Genomic DNA, 14,860 nt, shown 5'->3' with positions numbered 1-14,860 from the left:
AGAAGAAGGTCCCTAGCCGTGGGGTTGGAGATTTTTCTTTCTAAGCTCATTTTAGTTCTGAAGATAAAATCAGATAGAGGTTCTCCAGGCTTCTGATGAAGGGAGAGCAGGGGGTGGGCAGGGTCTTGTGACCCTGAAGGTGGAGTAAGCCTATTCCAGGCTTGAATGGCACAGAGGCGGACCTGGTCATAGTAGCCTGCTGGCTGACTTGCCTGTTGTGCCCCAGTAGAGAAATCTTCCTGGCCAAAGAGTTCTTTAAAACCCCATGGAGTGTCATCTTCCCTTCCCTGGTTTTGCCTGACTTGCTGAAGACACTCATCACGATAATACGCCTCCCATTCTAGAAACATTGGATCAGGAAGGGCAGAACGGCAAATATCTCTCCAATCTTGGGGGGTGTTTAAGTTGGCAATATGGCTCTGTAGGAGGGATTTTGTCCACGGTGCATGAATGCCATCTTCCTTCACTGCCTGCCTGAGTTCTTTTAGGTTGGAGGCTTGGATAGGGTGCCAGTTAGGTGGTTTAGCTATAGTGGGTGGATATTAACTGGGAATGTTTGAGCAGTTTGGGTTTTATCTATGGATTTTGAAGGACTGCTACTTTTGTGGCTAAGAAGAGGGGGAGGGGACTTATCTCTCTTTGGTTGGGAGGTAAGAGGGAAGGCAGGGGAAAGCTCCTTTGGTATTTTAATGAAGCCTTGCCTTTGGATGGGGGAGGGAGGGACAGGAGGAGCACATGGTTTCATTTCCTCCAAGGCATAAGGGGGAAGGGGTGGGTATATGGATTTTATTTCTCTTATTAGTTGGGTAAGGGCCTCAAGGTCTGAAACCAGGTGACTTTTGGGACCTTGGTTTTTGGGTTCATTTAACTGAGGGGCCCCAGTAGCTGTGTTGTTCTCAGTCTGTCCTATTTTTGATGGTCTTATACATTGCCGAATTGCAGCTAAGATCGGCAAAAACTCACAAGGGGTTTTTTATCTCTGTTTTTGATAAGGGAAGCTACTTTGCTCCAAGAGTCTGGACTGTAAATATTATCCTCTGCCATGCATGGTGCTATCTGAAGGACTTCCTCCCAAAACAAGGAGGCTTGCTTTTTGCCTATTCTTATCCCATTTGTCTTTAGTAAAGAATATATTTGCCTGGCTTGGGGTGAACATTTACGTGAGGTGGAGTTTCCCATGATAGAAAAGAGGAGAAACGCCTTGTCCAATGGGAACGTTCCCTTGGCCTATTGGCTTTGGGGGATTCCACAATGGTCCAAGAGCGCCAAGCCTTCCCGCAGATTTAAGAACTGGCAGCCGCCCTTATGGCTTTTAAATGGCTGCTGCGTCACCAGATTTCTTTTTGTTTTAGAGAGATTCTAGATAGAGTCTTTGCCAATGCCTGTTGTGGGCTGTCAGGATTTAAGCAGAGGCCAGGGAAGCCTTGAACCAGCACCAGAGAGTGGCCCTGGCCAGGAGGTAGCAAAAGCTCCCTTGGCTTACTTAAATCTGCGAGATGGCTTCCAACTGAAACACAGGAGGAAAAAACAGATTGTTTGTTTCAAGAGTTCGGGGCTTACCCTTCCCGCGGTATTGGTAGCTGCTTGGTTGTGTGGCTTCTAAGGCTCCAAGTTTGAGGCGCCAGACGTGGGGAAAAAAAGGGCTTGGGGATTCCGCGGTTCTTCCTGCCATGCTGTGGGTAGTCGGCTGGGAATGCTCTGGGTTTCTCCAGCTGGAAGTTGGGCCCGGCTGTTCATTAACTAAAAGTCTCTCCCTGGCTCCTCACAGTTCCTCATAGCGGCGCAGCCCCAACACACGAGGAAGCCCTTGGGCTTCCAAAACTGGTTTATTCACATGGCGAATTGTGGACGGATCTGGATGCATACCCCTCAAACCCAGGATCGACCTGAGTTAAAAGGGGAGGGGAGAAGGGGGGAGGGGCTGGGGAGGAATGTTTAATTGGCTCCACCTCTGGCCTTCAGGTATGTAAATCTCTCTAGGGCCTGTTCACGCCCTCCACCTGTGTACATGACTGAAGGGTGGAGGTGAAATGGAGATTAGACCTTGTGTTAGGCCCAACAGAGGGCATCAAAAGAGAGGAGAGGACAGAAGGGCATCCATAGAGAAGAGAAGAAAGAAGGGCATCCAGAAAAAGGAGAGGACACAAGGGCATCCAGAGAGATGAGAGAACAGATCATCCAGAGAGAGAAGAGAACAGAAGGGCATCCAGAGAGAGGGGAAGACAGAAGAGCATCCTGAGAGAAGAGAGAACAGAAATGGCATCCAGAGAGAGAAGAGGACACAATAGCTTCCAGATAGAGGAGAGAACAGAAGGGCATACAGAGAGAGGAGAGAATAGAAGGGTATCCAGAGAGAGGAGAGGAAAATAGGGCATCCAGAGAAAGGAGAGAACAGAAGGGCATCCAAAGAAAGGAGAAGACAGAAGGGCATCCAGAGAGTGGAGAGGACAGAAGGACATCCCAAAAGAAGAGAGAACAGAAGGGCATCCAGAGAGATGAGAGAACAGGAGAGAATCCAGAAAGAGGAGAGAACAGAAGCCTATACAGAGAGAGCAGAAGACTGAAGGACGTCCAGAGAGAGAAGAGGACCAAAGGGCATCTGGAGAGAGGAGAAGATAGAAGGTCATCCAGAGGAAGGAGAGGACAGAATGGCATCTAGAGAGAGGAGATAACAGAAGGGCCTTCAGAGAGAGGAGAAGACTGAAGGATATCCAGAGTGAGGAGAAAATTGTTGGGCATTCCGATGGAGGAGAATACTGAAGGGCATTGAAAGAATCAAGAGAATAGAAGGGCGTAGGGAGAGAGGAGAAGACAGAAGGACATGCATAAAGAGGAGAGTACAGAAGGGCATCCAGTGAGAGGAGAGAACAGAAGAGCAACCACAGAAAGGAGAGTACATAAGGGATCCAGGGAGAGGAGAGAACAGAAAGCCATCCAGAGAGAGGAGAGGACAGATGGGCATCCAGAGGGATGAGAAGACAGAAGGGCATCAAGAGAGAGGAGAGGGCAGAATGGCTTCCAGAGAGAGGAAAGAACGGAAGGACATCCAGAGAGAGGAGAAGACAGAAGGGCATCAGGAAAGAGGAGAGAACAGAAGGACATTCAGATGGAGGAGGCAACAGACGGTCATCCAGAGTGATGAAAATACAGAAGGGAATCCAGAGAGAGAGGAGAGGACAGAAGGGCATCCATAGAGAAGAGAAGATAAAAGGGCATCCAGAGAGAGAAGAGGACACAAGGGCATCCAGAGAGATGAGAGAACAGAAGATTATTCAGAGAGAGAAGAGAACAGAGGGGCATCCAGAGAGAGGAGAAGACAGAAGGGCATCCAGAGAGAAGAGTGGACAGAAGGGCATCCGGAGAGAGAAGAGGACACAAGGGCATCCAGATAGAGGAGAGAACAGAAAGGCATAAAGAGAGAGGAGAGAACAGAAGGGTATCTGGAGAGAGGATAGGAGAAAAGGACATCCAGAGAGAGAAGAGAACAGAAGGGCATCCAAAGAAAAAAGAAGACAGAAGGGCATACAGAGAGAGGAGAGGACAGAAGAACATCCAGAGAGAGGAGAGAACAGAAGGGCATCCAGAGAGAAGGGAGGACAGAAGGGCATACAGAGAGAGTAGAGGAAAGAAAGGAATCTAGAGAGAGAAGAGGAGAGAAGGGCATCCAGAATGAGGAGTAAACAGATGACCATCCAGTGAGAGGAGAGAACAGAAGGGCATCCAGAAAGAGGAGAGGACAGAAGGGTCTACATAGAGAGGAGAGAACAGAAGGGCATCCAGAGTGTGGAGAAAACAGAAGGACATCCGGATAGAGGAGAGAACAGAGGGGCATCCAGAGAGTAGAGAAAACAGAAGGGCATCCTGATAGAGGAGAGAACAGAAGGGCATCCAGAGAGAGGAGAGGCAGAAGGGCATCCAGAGACAAGAGAGGAAAGAAGGGCATACAGAGAGAGGAGAGAACAGAAGGGCATACAGTGAGAGGAGAGAACAGAAAGGCATGTAGAGAGAGGAGAAGACAGAAGGGCATCCAGAAAGATGAGAGAACAGAAGAGCATCCAGAGAGAGGAGAGGACACAAGGGCATCCAGAGATATGAGAGAACTGAAGATCTTTCAGAGAGAGGAGAGAACCTAAGGGCATCCACAGAGATGAGCGAACAGAAGATCATCAAGAGAGAGAAGGGAACAGAAGGCCATCCAGAGGGATGAGAGTACAGAATAGAATCTAGAGAGAGAATAGAACAGAAGGGCATCCAGAGAGATGATGAGACAGAAGGTCATCCAGAGAAAGAGGAGACAAAAGAAGGTCATCCATAGTGACAAAAAGAAAGAAGGGCATTGAGAGAGACAAGAGGACAGAAGGGCATCCAGTGATAGGAGAGAACAGAGAAGAGAATCTGATGAGAGGAGAGATCAGAAGGTCATCCAGAGAGAGGAGAAGACAGAAGGCCATCCAGAGAGATGAGAGGACAGAAGGGAATCCAGACGGAGGAGAGAACAGAGGGGCATATAAAGAGAGGAGAGGACACAAGTGCATCCAGAGAGAGGAGAGAACAGAAAGGCATGTAGAGAGAAGACAGGACAGAAGGGCATCCACAGATTGTGAAGAACAGAAGAGCATCGAGAGAGAGGAGACAACATAAGGGCATCCAAAGAGAGGAGAGGACAGAAGGGCATCCAGATAGAGGAGAGAACAGAAGGGCATCTGGAGAGAGGATAGGACAGAAGGGATTCCAGAGAGAGAAAAAGACAGAAGGGCATCCAGAGAGATTAGAGGACAGAAGAGAATCTAGAGAGAGAAGAGAACAGAAAGGAAACCAGAGATATGAGAGGACAGAAGGAAATCCAGAGAGAGAGGAGAGGACAGTAGGGCATCCAGAGAGAGGAGAGGACAGAAGGGCATCGGAGAGAGGAGAGAACAGATGGGCATCCAGAGAGAGGAGAAGACAGAAGGGCATCCAGAGAGAGGAGAGTAAAAAAGGACATCCAGAGAGAGGAGAATACAGAAGGGCATCCAGAGAGAAGAGTGAATAAAAGAACATCAGATGAGAGGATAAAACCGAAGGGCATCAAAAGAGAGGAGAGGACAGAAGGGCCTCCAGAGAAAGGAGAAGACAGAAGGGCATCCAGAGGGAGGATAGGACACAAGGGCATCAAGAGAGATGAGAGAACAGAAGATCATCTAGAGAGAGAGAAGAGAACAGAAGGGCATCCAGAGAGAGGAGAAGACAGAAGGGCATCCAGAGAGAAGAGAGGACAGAAATGGCATCCAGAGAGAGAAGAGGACACAAGGGCATCCAGATAGAGGAGAGAACAGAAGGGCATACAGAGAGAGGAGAGAACAGAAGGGTATCCAGTGAGAGGAGATGAAAAAAGGGGATCCAGAGAGAGGAGAGAACAGAAGGGCACCCAAAGAAAGGAGAAGACAGAAGGGCATCCAGAGAGAGGAGAGGACAGACGGACATCCCAAAAGAAGAGAGAACAGATGGGCATCCAGAGAGATGAGAGTACAGGAGAGAATCCAGAAAGAGGAGAGAACAGAAGCCCATCCAGAGAGAGCAGAAGAATGAAAGACATCCAGAGAGAGAATAGGACGAAGGGCATCCAGAGAAAGGAGAAGACAGAAGGGCATCCAGAGAGAGGAGAGGATAGAATGGCATCCAGTGAGAGGAGATAACAGCAGGGCCTCTAGGGAGAGGAGAATACAGAAGGATATCCAGAGTAATGAGAAAATTGTCGGGCATCCAGAGAGAGGAGAAGAATGAAGGGCATCGAGAGAATCAAGAGAACAGAAGGGCATAGGGAGAAAGGAGAAGACAGAAGGGCAACTAGAGAGAAGAGAGGACAGAAGGGCATCCAGAGAGAGGAGAGCACAAAAGGGAATCCAGAGAGATGAGAAACAGAAAAGGATATCCAGAGAGAATAGAGGACACAAGGGCATCTTGAGAGAGGTGAGAAGAGCAGCGCATCCACAGAGAGGAGAAGACAAAAAAGAATCCAGAGAGAGGAGAGAACAATAGGGCATCCAGAGAGAGGAGAGAACAGAAGGGCATCCAGAGAGAGGAGAGGACAAAAAGAGCATCCAGAGAGAGGAGAGAACAGAAGGGCATCCATGGAGAGGAGAGGTAAGAAGGGCATACACAGAGAGGAGTAAACAGATGGGCATCCAGAGAGCAGAGAAGACAGAAGGGCATCCAGAGAAAGGATAAGACAGAAGGGCATCCAGTGAGAGGAGAGAACAGAAGGACATCCATAGAGAGGAGAAGACAGAAGGGTATCCATAGAGAGGTGAAAACAGAGGTGAATCCAGAGAGAGAGGAGAAGATAGAAGGGCATCCAGAGTGAAGAGAAGACAGAAGAGCATCCGGAGAGAGGAGAGATCAGAAGGTCATCCAGAGAGAGGAGAAGACAGAAGGACATCCAGAGAAATGAGAGGACAGAAAGGAATTCAGATGGAAGAGAGAACAGAAGGGCATAAAAAGAGAGGAGAGGACACAAGTGCATCCAGAGAGAGGAGAGAACAGAAAGGCATGTATAGAGAGGACAGGACAGAAGGGCATCCACAGATTGGGAAAAACAGAAGAGAATCGATAGAGAGGAGACAACGTAAGGGCATCCAAAGAGAGGAGAGGACAGTATGTCATCCAGAGAGAGGAGAGAACAGAAGGGAATCTGGAGAGAGGAGAGGACAGAAGGGCTTCCAGAGAGATAAGAAGACAGAAGGTCATCCAGAGAGATTAGAGGACAGAAGAGAATCTAGAGAGAGAAGAGAACAGAAGGGAAACTAGAGATATGAGAGGACAGAAGGAAATCCAGAGAGAGAAGAGGATAGTAGGGCATCCAGAGAGAATAAAGGACAGAAGGGCATCCGGAGAGAGCAGAGAACAGAAGGGTATCCAGAGAGCGAAGACAGTAGGGCTTTCAGAGAGAGGAGAGTAAAGAAGGTCATCCAGAGAGAGGACAATACAGAAGGGCATCCAGAGAGAGGACAGAATAGAAGAGCATCGAACGAGAGTAGAAAACAGAAGGACATCAAAAGAGAGGAGAGGACAGAAGAGCATCCATAGAGAAGAGAAGACAGAAGGGCATCGAGAGGGAGGAGAGGACACAATGGCATCCAGAGAGATGAGAGAACAGAAGATCATCCAGAGAGAGAAGAGAACAGAAGGGCATCCAGAGAGAGGAGAAGACAGAATGGCATCCAGAGAGAAGAGAGGACAGAAATGGCATCCAGAGAGCGAAGAGGACACAAGGGCATCCAGATAGAGGAGAGAACAGAAGGGCATACAGAGAGATGAGAGAACAGAAGGGTATCCAGTGAGAGGAGAGGAAAAAAAAGCATCCAGAGAGAGGAGAGAACAGAATGGCATATAAAGAAAGGAGAAGACAGAAGGGCATCCAGAGAGAGGAGAGGACAGAAGAACATCCCAAAAGAAGAGAGAACAGAAGGGCATCCAGAGAGATGAGAGTACAGGAGAGAATCCAGAAAGAGGAGAGAACAGAAGCCCATCCAGAGAGAGCAGAAGACTGAAAAAAACTCCAGAGAGAGAAGAGGACCAAAGGGCATCTGGAGAGAGGAGAGGAAAGAAGGTCATCCAGAGAGAGGAGAGTACAGAAGGGATCCAGAGAGAGAAGAGAACAGAAAGCCATTCAGAGAGAGGAGAGGACAGAAGTGCATCCAGAGAGAGGAGAGAACAGAAGGGCATCCATGGAGAGGAGAGGTCAGAAGGGCATCCACCGAGAGGAGAGAACAGATGGGCACCCAGAGAGCAGAGAAAACAGAAGGGCATTCAGAGAGAGTAGAGAATAGAACGGTATCCAGAGAGCAGAGAAGACAGAAGGGCATCCAGAGAAAGAAGATAGAAGGGCATCCAGTGAGCAGAGAGAACAGAAGGGCATCCAGAGAGAGGAGAAGACAAAAGGGCATCCATAGAGAGGTGAAACCAGAAATGCATCCAGAAAGAGAATAGAGAAAGGCATCCAAAGTGAAGAGAAGACAGAAGAGCATCCGGAGAGAGGAGAGATCAGAAGGTCATCCAGAGAGAGGAGAAGACAGAATGACATCCAGAGAGATAAGAGGACAGAAGGGAATCCAGATGGAGGAGAGAACAGAAGGGCATAAAAAGAGAGGAGAGGACACAAGTGCATCCAGAGAGAGGAGAGAACAGAAAGACATGTAGAGAGAGGAGAGGACAGAAGGGCATACACAGATTGGGAAGAACAGAAGAGCACCGAGAGTGAGGAGATGCCCTTCTGTCTTCTCCTGTCTCTGGATACCATTCTGTTCTCTCCTCTCTCTGGATGCCCTTCTGTCCTCCCCTCTCTCTGGATGTCATTCTGTCTTCTTGTGTCTCTGGGTGCACGTCTCTTCTCTCCTCTCTCTGGATGACCTTCTGTGCTCTCCTCTCTCTCTGGATGCCCTTCTCTTCTCTCCTCTCTCCGGATGCCCTACTGTTCTCTCCTCTCTCTGGATGCCCTTCTGTCCTCTCCTCTCTCTGGATGACCTTCTGTACTGTCCTTTCTCTGTATGACATTCTGTCTTCTCCTGTATCTGGATGTACTTATTTTCTCTCCTCTCCTTCGATGCCTTTCTGTTCTCTCCTCTCTCAGGATGCCCTTCTGTCCTCTAATCTCTCTAGATGCCCTTCTGTTCTCTCTTCTCTCTGGATGCCCATCTGTCTTCTCCTCTCTCTGAATGCCCTTCTGTTCTCTCCTCTCACTGGATGCCTTTCTGTTCTCTTCTCTCTCTGGATGATATTTGGGCTTCTCCTCTCTCTGGATGCCCTTCTTTTCTCTCCTCTCTCTGGATGCCCTTCTGTCCTCTCCTCTTTCTGGATGCCCTTCTGTCTTCTCCTCTCTCTGGATGCCGTTCTGTCTTCTCTTCTCTCTGGATGCCCTGCTGTCCTCTCCTCACATTGGATGCCATTCTGACCTCTCTGCTCTCTGGATTCTCTTCTGTTTTCTCTTCTCTTAGGATGCTCTTCTGTCTTCTCTTCTCTTTCTGGATGCCCTTTTGTTCTCTCCTCTCTCCGGATGCCCTACTGTTCTCTACTCTCTCCGGATATTTTTCAGACTCCTCCTCCCTTGGATGCCCTTCTGTACTCTCCTCTGTATGGATGCCCTTCTGTTCTCTACTATCTATGGATGCGCTAATGTTCTCTACTCTCTCCAAATGCCCTTTGGACTTCTGATCTCTCTGGATGCCCTTCTGTACTCTCCTCTGTATGGATGCCCTTCTGTTTTCTCCTCTCCCAGAATTCCCGTCTGTCTTCTCCTCTCTCTCTCTCTGGATTCCCTTCTTTTCTCTACTATCTCCGGGTGCCCCACTGTTCTCTACTCTCTCCAGATGCCCTTCTGTTCTCTCCTCTGTCTGGATACCCTTCTATACTCTCCTCTCTATGGATGCCCTTCTGTCTTCTCCTCTCTCTGGATGCCCTTCTGTTCTCTCTTTCTCTGGATGCCATTCTGTCCTCTACTCTAACTGGATGCCCTTCTGTACTCTTCTCTATGGATGCCCTTTTATTTACTCCTCTCCCTGGATGCCCTTCTCTTCTCTCCTGTCTCAGGATGCCCTTCTGTCTTCTCCTCTCCCAATACCCTTCTGTTCTCTCCTCTCTCTGGATGCCCTCCTGTTCTTTCCTCTCTCTGGATGCCCTCCTGTTCGTTCCTCTCTCTGGATGCCCTTCTGTTCTTTCCTCTCTTTTGATGCCCTTCTGTTTTCTCCTCTCTCTGGATGCCATTATGTCTTCTCCTCTCTCCGGATGCTCTTCTGTCCTCTCCTCTCTGGATGACCTTCTGACTTCTCCTTTATCTTGATGCCCTTCTGTTCTCTCCTCACTCCAGATGCCCTAGTTTTCTCTACTCTCTCCAGATGCCCTACTGTCCTCTTCTCCCTCTGGATGCCCTTCTGTACCCTCCTTTCTCTATATGACCTTCTGTCTTCTCTTCTCCGTGGATGCTCTTCTCTTCTGTTCTCTCCCTGGATGCCCTTCTGTTCTCTCCTCTCTCTGGACGCCCATCTGTTTTTTCCTGTCTCTGGATGGCCTTCTGTTATATCTTCTCTCTGGATGCCCTTCTGTCTTCTCCTCTCTCCAGATGCCCTTTTATCCTCTCCTCTCTCTGGATGCCCTTCTGTTCTCTCCTCTCTCTGGATGCTTTTCTGTTCTCTCATCTCTCTGGATGCCTTTCTGTCTTTTCCTTTCTATGGATGCCCTTCTGTTCTCTCCTCTCTCTTGATGCCCTTCTGTTCTCTCCTCTCTCTGGATGACATTCTCTCTTCTCCTCTCTCTGGATGCCCTTCTGTCCTCTCCTCTCTCTGGATGCCCTTCTGTTCTCTCCTCTCTCTGGATGCACTTCTCAATTGTACTATTTCAAGATTCCGTTCTGTCCTCTCCTATTTCTGAATACCCTTCTGTTTTCTCCCCTCTCTGGATGCCTTTCTGTTCTCTCATCTCTCTGGATGCTCTTCTACTTCTCCTCACTCTGCATGACCTTCTGTCCTCTCTTCCTTCTGGATGACCTTCTGTCTTCTCCTCTCTCTGGATGCCATTCTGTTCTCTCCTCTATCTGGATTCCATTCTGTTTTCTCCTCTCTCTGGAAGCCAATATGTATTCTCCTCTCTCTGGATGCCCTTCTGTACTCCCCTCTCTATTGATGTCCTTCTCTCTTCTCATCTCTCTGGATGTCCTTCTGTTCACTCCTCTCTGGATGCCCTTCACTCTTCTCCTATCTCTGTATGCCCTTCTGTCTTCTCCTCTCTCTAAATGCCCTTCTTTTTTCTCTGATCTGCCGATGCCATTCTGTCCTCTTATCTCTATCGATGCCTTTCTGTCCTCTCCTCTCTCTGGATTTTCTTCTGTATTCTCTTTTTTTTTTTTCAACTTTAAAGACTGGATTTATTTGGAGAAAAAGAAAAAACCCTCAACCCAAAGGATGGGATTGTACATCTCAAGACATCTCCCAAGTAATGTCTACAGGTTACAAATCATTTTCATAGAAGATATTTTTGTACAAATTTTACATGTATTTTGGAGTGGGACATAAGTCAACCCCTGTTCTTTTGTTTCTTTTCTTTCCTTTTTTTTAAAACAGAGGAGCAAATTAAGAGAGTGGGACAAAACAGCTGTCTTTTGGATGCAACTATCTGGAAGGGAAATAAACATGAAGAGGGCAAACTACCTTCTCATTGTCTACAACAATGGTTTTAAAAACCCATTCAACTGTGAGTACCTCTGCAAAAGCCCACTTCCTAGCTACTAGCCAATCAAATCCACTGGAGAAGCGATTTGCTGTGCCCACTGCTGCAGCATGAACATCAATGCTCCTGCACAGCAGGCCTAGGGTTTGCGCTAAGACCAAGGTATCTTCTGTCTGTAGGTACCTGACTACCCACAATAGGGAGGCTTGCCATCTTTGGAACTGACCCCTACGAAGGTTCACATCAAAACAGACAAGTCAAGCTACAGTGTTGCAAGAGGAACCAGGACCTTGTTCAATAGTTCTTTGCATTATCCTTTATTCTTGAGGGAAGTAAAGAAGCCAAACCTCCTAAGCAGAAACCACAGTCTAGGTCACATACATTATAAACTCAAGCACTGGCATGAGGTTCCAGTGAAGGGAATTTATAGAAACCTTAAAACACCCCCACCAAGGCTGAAGACCTCCAACTCACCCCATTTACAGACCCCCCACTCACCACCCAAGTCCATCAGTTGGGGATGAAAGCAGCAGTAGCAGGCAAATAGGGGCAGTAATCAAAGATAGCACAGAGCTGGTTTTCTTGAGAAAGAGTCCTCACCTCAGGCACAGTTTCTTGTGGTCTGTGGGAGGTGTGTGACTCAGAGACAGCTCTGGGAGGGAGGCTAAGAGTTATAAGAACATGAGATGACCAGAGTGACAAGGTTTTCAAAGAATGGATATATTCGAACCTCTAGAAAGGACAGTTTAGAAGGGGCGAAACCAGGATCCACAAGACTAGAACTTCCCACTACTGTAAGTGCTTCCTCATCCAGACCATTCTATTCATGTGTTTATTGGAGGTCACACCAAGTCCCTTACTACTTGGTATAAAGTATAATCGATCACCTCTCTCAAGCTTTTCAAACCGCGATTGAGTTTCCCATTCATTTTGGTCCCCAAGCAGTACTACTTGTTAGTGGTCTGTAGACTCACTCCCAACTACCCCCTTGGGGGGTAAAAAACCCACAAAAAACAAAAAAAAACCAAAAAACCCAAACAAAACAAAACAAAAAACCAATTCCCCCTAGGTTGGCCCCATTGAAGTCAGAAGTAAAGTAGAGGGGCTGGCAGCCTCCCGGAGACTAAAACAGCTTGAGAGAGGAGAGCTATCTTTCTAAGTAAGGATGGGAAATTTATTCAGGTAATGTTTGGGAATTCACAGGTGCCACCTTAGGATAAGAATTAGAAGATAGTAATCTCACTTCTCCCTTGCACCTTTCTCTATTGCCTAACTGATATGACTGCCTCTCTGTCACTATATTTCTGCTGAATGGAGCCCCAGGCACTAGTCACACAGGTAACTGCTTGGTATCATCAGACACTCACAACTTTCCCAAAGTGGTAGCCATCTTAGGCTACAATGGTGACTCTCCAGTTACTTCAATACTTTAAAAGGCTGCAGCAGCATGCAAAAGAATTTCATTTCATTTTAAAACGTTTAGAAAGGTCTTCAGGAGATGGTGAGTTTATTTTGTCTTGCCTGGATAGAGGTTTGATTTGCTCTTGAATGTTTCGGGGGTGGAGACTAGGAGAAAGCACAGGGTGTGGAGGGCTACTCAGTGCAGTCGTCTCCCTCATCCTCATCCTCACCGTCTACAGAAAGAGCAACGTATTTGCTTGCAGAACTGAACTTGGAGGCTGGGTTCTCCTCAGGTTTCTTTAGCTCAGGCGCAGACCTGGAGTCTTGATCTTTTTTGCCATCCTTCCTATCCAACTCCTTCCAGTGGTCTCTGTTCCCTCCATCCCTGGGACCATGGCTGGAGCTCCCAGTTTGGCCTTTTGTGGCACTCACACCATCTACTTTATTTTCATCTTTCCTTAATGGTCCTTCCTCAGAGGCCTGAGCTGGAGCTACTTTGCCTCCACCACTTGTAGGGGACGGTTGCTCTGTGTCTGAGCTCTGAGATCGAGCAGGAGGGTTAGAGCGTTGCTTCACCCACGCATTCTCCTTTGGTGGAGGGGCTGGCATTACCTTTAGCGGCTGGTCAGGTTTAGGAGGCTTAGAAGTTGGAGAGTGACAGTCTTCTTCTTTATTGAGGGTTTCATTTTCTAGAGACTTCTCACTCTCTCTCCTTCGTGTATTTCTGCCAGATGTGGCCGAGGGCCCAGTCTGCAATGACTCACTTCCTGTCCTCGACTGTTCTCTTTCCTGAGTTTCTTCACTTCGCCAACTTGGGTGTCTCTCCCGGGGCCGGCGGTCTAGTTTTGGCTCATCCAGCTGATGCTGCAGCTTCTCCTGCTCCTTCTGTAGCCGCTCCTCGACTTCTCTTTCTCTAGCAGCTGTGTCAACAGGCTTTGCCCCTCCAAAGATAGAAACTGCTCGGCTGGACTGGGAGGTGCTAGCAGAGGAATCATCTTCTTTAGGAGTACTCCGAGGCTTTAGATTCAGTTTGGGTCTTTGGGGGGGACCTCTGTCATCGCGCCTATAATCCTCCCGAGAGTATTCATCCCTGGAGCTCCATGACCGGTCGTCCTGTCTGTCATATCGGTCCTCATAGCGGTCCCCACCACCTCTGTAGTTGTCATCCCTCCGGTACTCACTCCCAAACGCTCTTCTGCCACTGCCTATCCTGGAGTCATAGCCTCGGTCATAGTCTCTGCTGCCTCAGTCATCATAGCAATCCCGGCCCCCATATTGGTCCATGTCTCTGCGTGGGCTGTCCCGATATCCGTCCCTATATCCATCCCGATATCGGTCTGAATCATAAGATCTCGATACTTGTCTTCAAAGCTATCATAGCCTCTTCTAGGTGGGTAGTCATCAAAGCTGTCTGTGGCAGGACGGGCCCTACAGTCTGTATCTGTTTTGTCAGAATCCCGATTTCTATCTCTACCAAAAGTATGGTCATCACTGTCTTTATCCTGTGCTTGATCAGCAACATCCACTCGAATTCTCCTGTTACCTAGAGACTCTTCATTGAGACTCAAAGCACTGGGCAGAGAATCCAGGTCCTCAAACTCTGCATAGCCGAATCCTTTCAGCCTGTCTGGATTGCTGGGCTTGCGTGGTAAGCACACAGTGCTGATATTTAATCCTCTAAAGAAATCCTTAATGGAGTCTTCTGTCACATCATAGGGCAGATTCCCTAGGAAGGCAGTGCAGGGTGGCGACTTGGGAAGACTGCTCTGGTCAATATTGGGATCCAGAGCAGCCCATGGAGCAGTGGGAAGGATGGAACGTCAATTGGAGATGCCCTGTACACATCATCATTGTTACTATGCCAAGTTGTTGACACATCTCCTTCCAGATCGTCTGTTTCATCAGCCCAGCTGACTGGTTTGGGGACATAGGTGCTTCCTCCACCAGTTCCCCCAGTTCTCTTCTCTCTGGATGCCCTTCTGTACTCTCCTCTCTCTGTGTGCCCTTCTGTCTTCTCCTGTCTCTGTATGCCCTTCTGCCCTCTCCTCTCTATGGATGACCTTCTGTCTTCTCTTCTCTCATGATGCCCTTCTGTACTCTCCTATCTCTAGATTCCCTTCTGTCTTCTCTTCTATCTGGATACCCTTAAATACTCTCCCTTCTCTTGTTCTCTTCTGCTCTCTCCTCTCTCTTGAGGCACTTCTGTCTTTTCCTCTCACTGGATGCCCTTCTGTCCTCTCCTCTTTCTAAATGCCCTACAATC

The 14,860-nt window shown here is 48.2% G+C and overlaps 1 pseudogene; it reads right to left on the bottom strand.

Moving 5' to 3' along the window:
* Positions 1–12,750: 12,750 nt before the first annotated feature.
* LOC143438754 (eukaryotic translation initiation factor 4B pseudogene) lies at positions 12,751–14,566 on the bottom strand (annotated as a pseudogene).
* Between the last annotated feature and the right edge of the window lie 294 nt (positions 14,567–14,860).

This window comes from Arvicanthis niloticus, chromosome 26 (assembly GCF_011762505.2).
Source record: "Arvicanthis niloticus isolate mArvNil1 chromosome 26, mArvNil1.pat.X, whole genome shotgun sequence".
NCBI classification, from domain to species: Eukaryota; Metazoa; Chordata; class Mammalia; order Rodentia; family Muridae; genus Arvicanthis; species Arvicanthis niloticus.
This window is presented reverse-complemented; position numbering and strand designations above follow the sequence as displayed.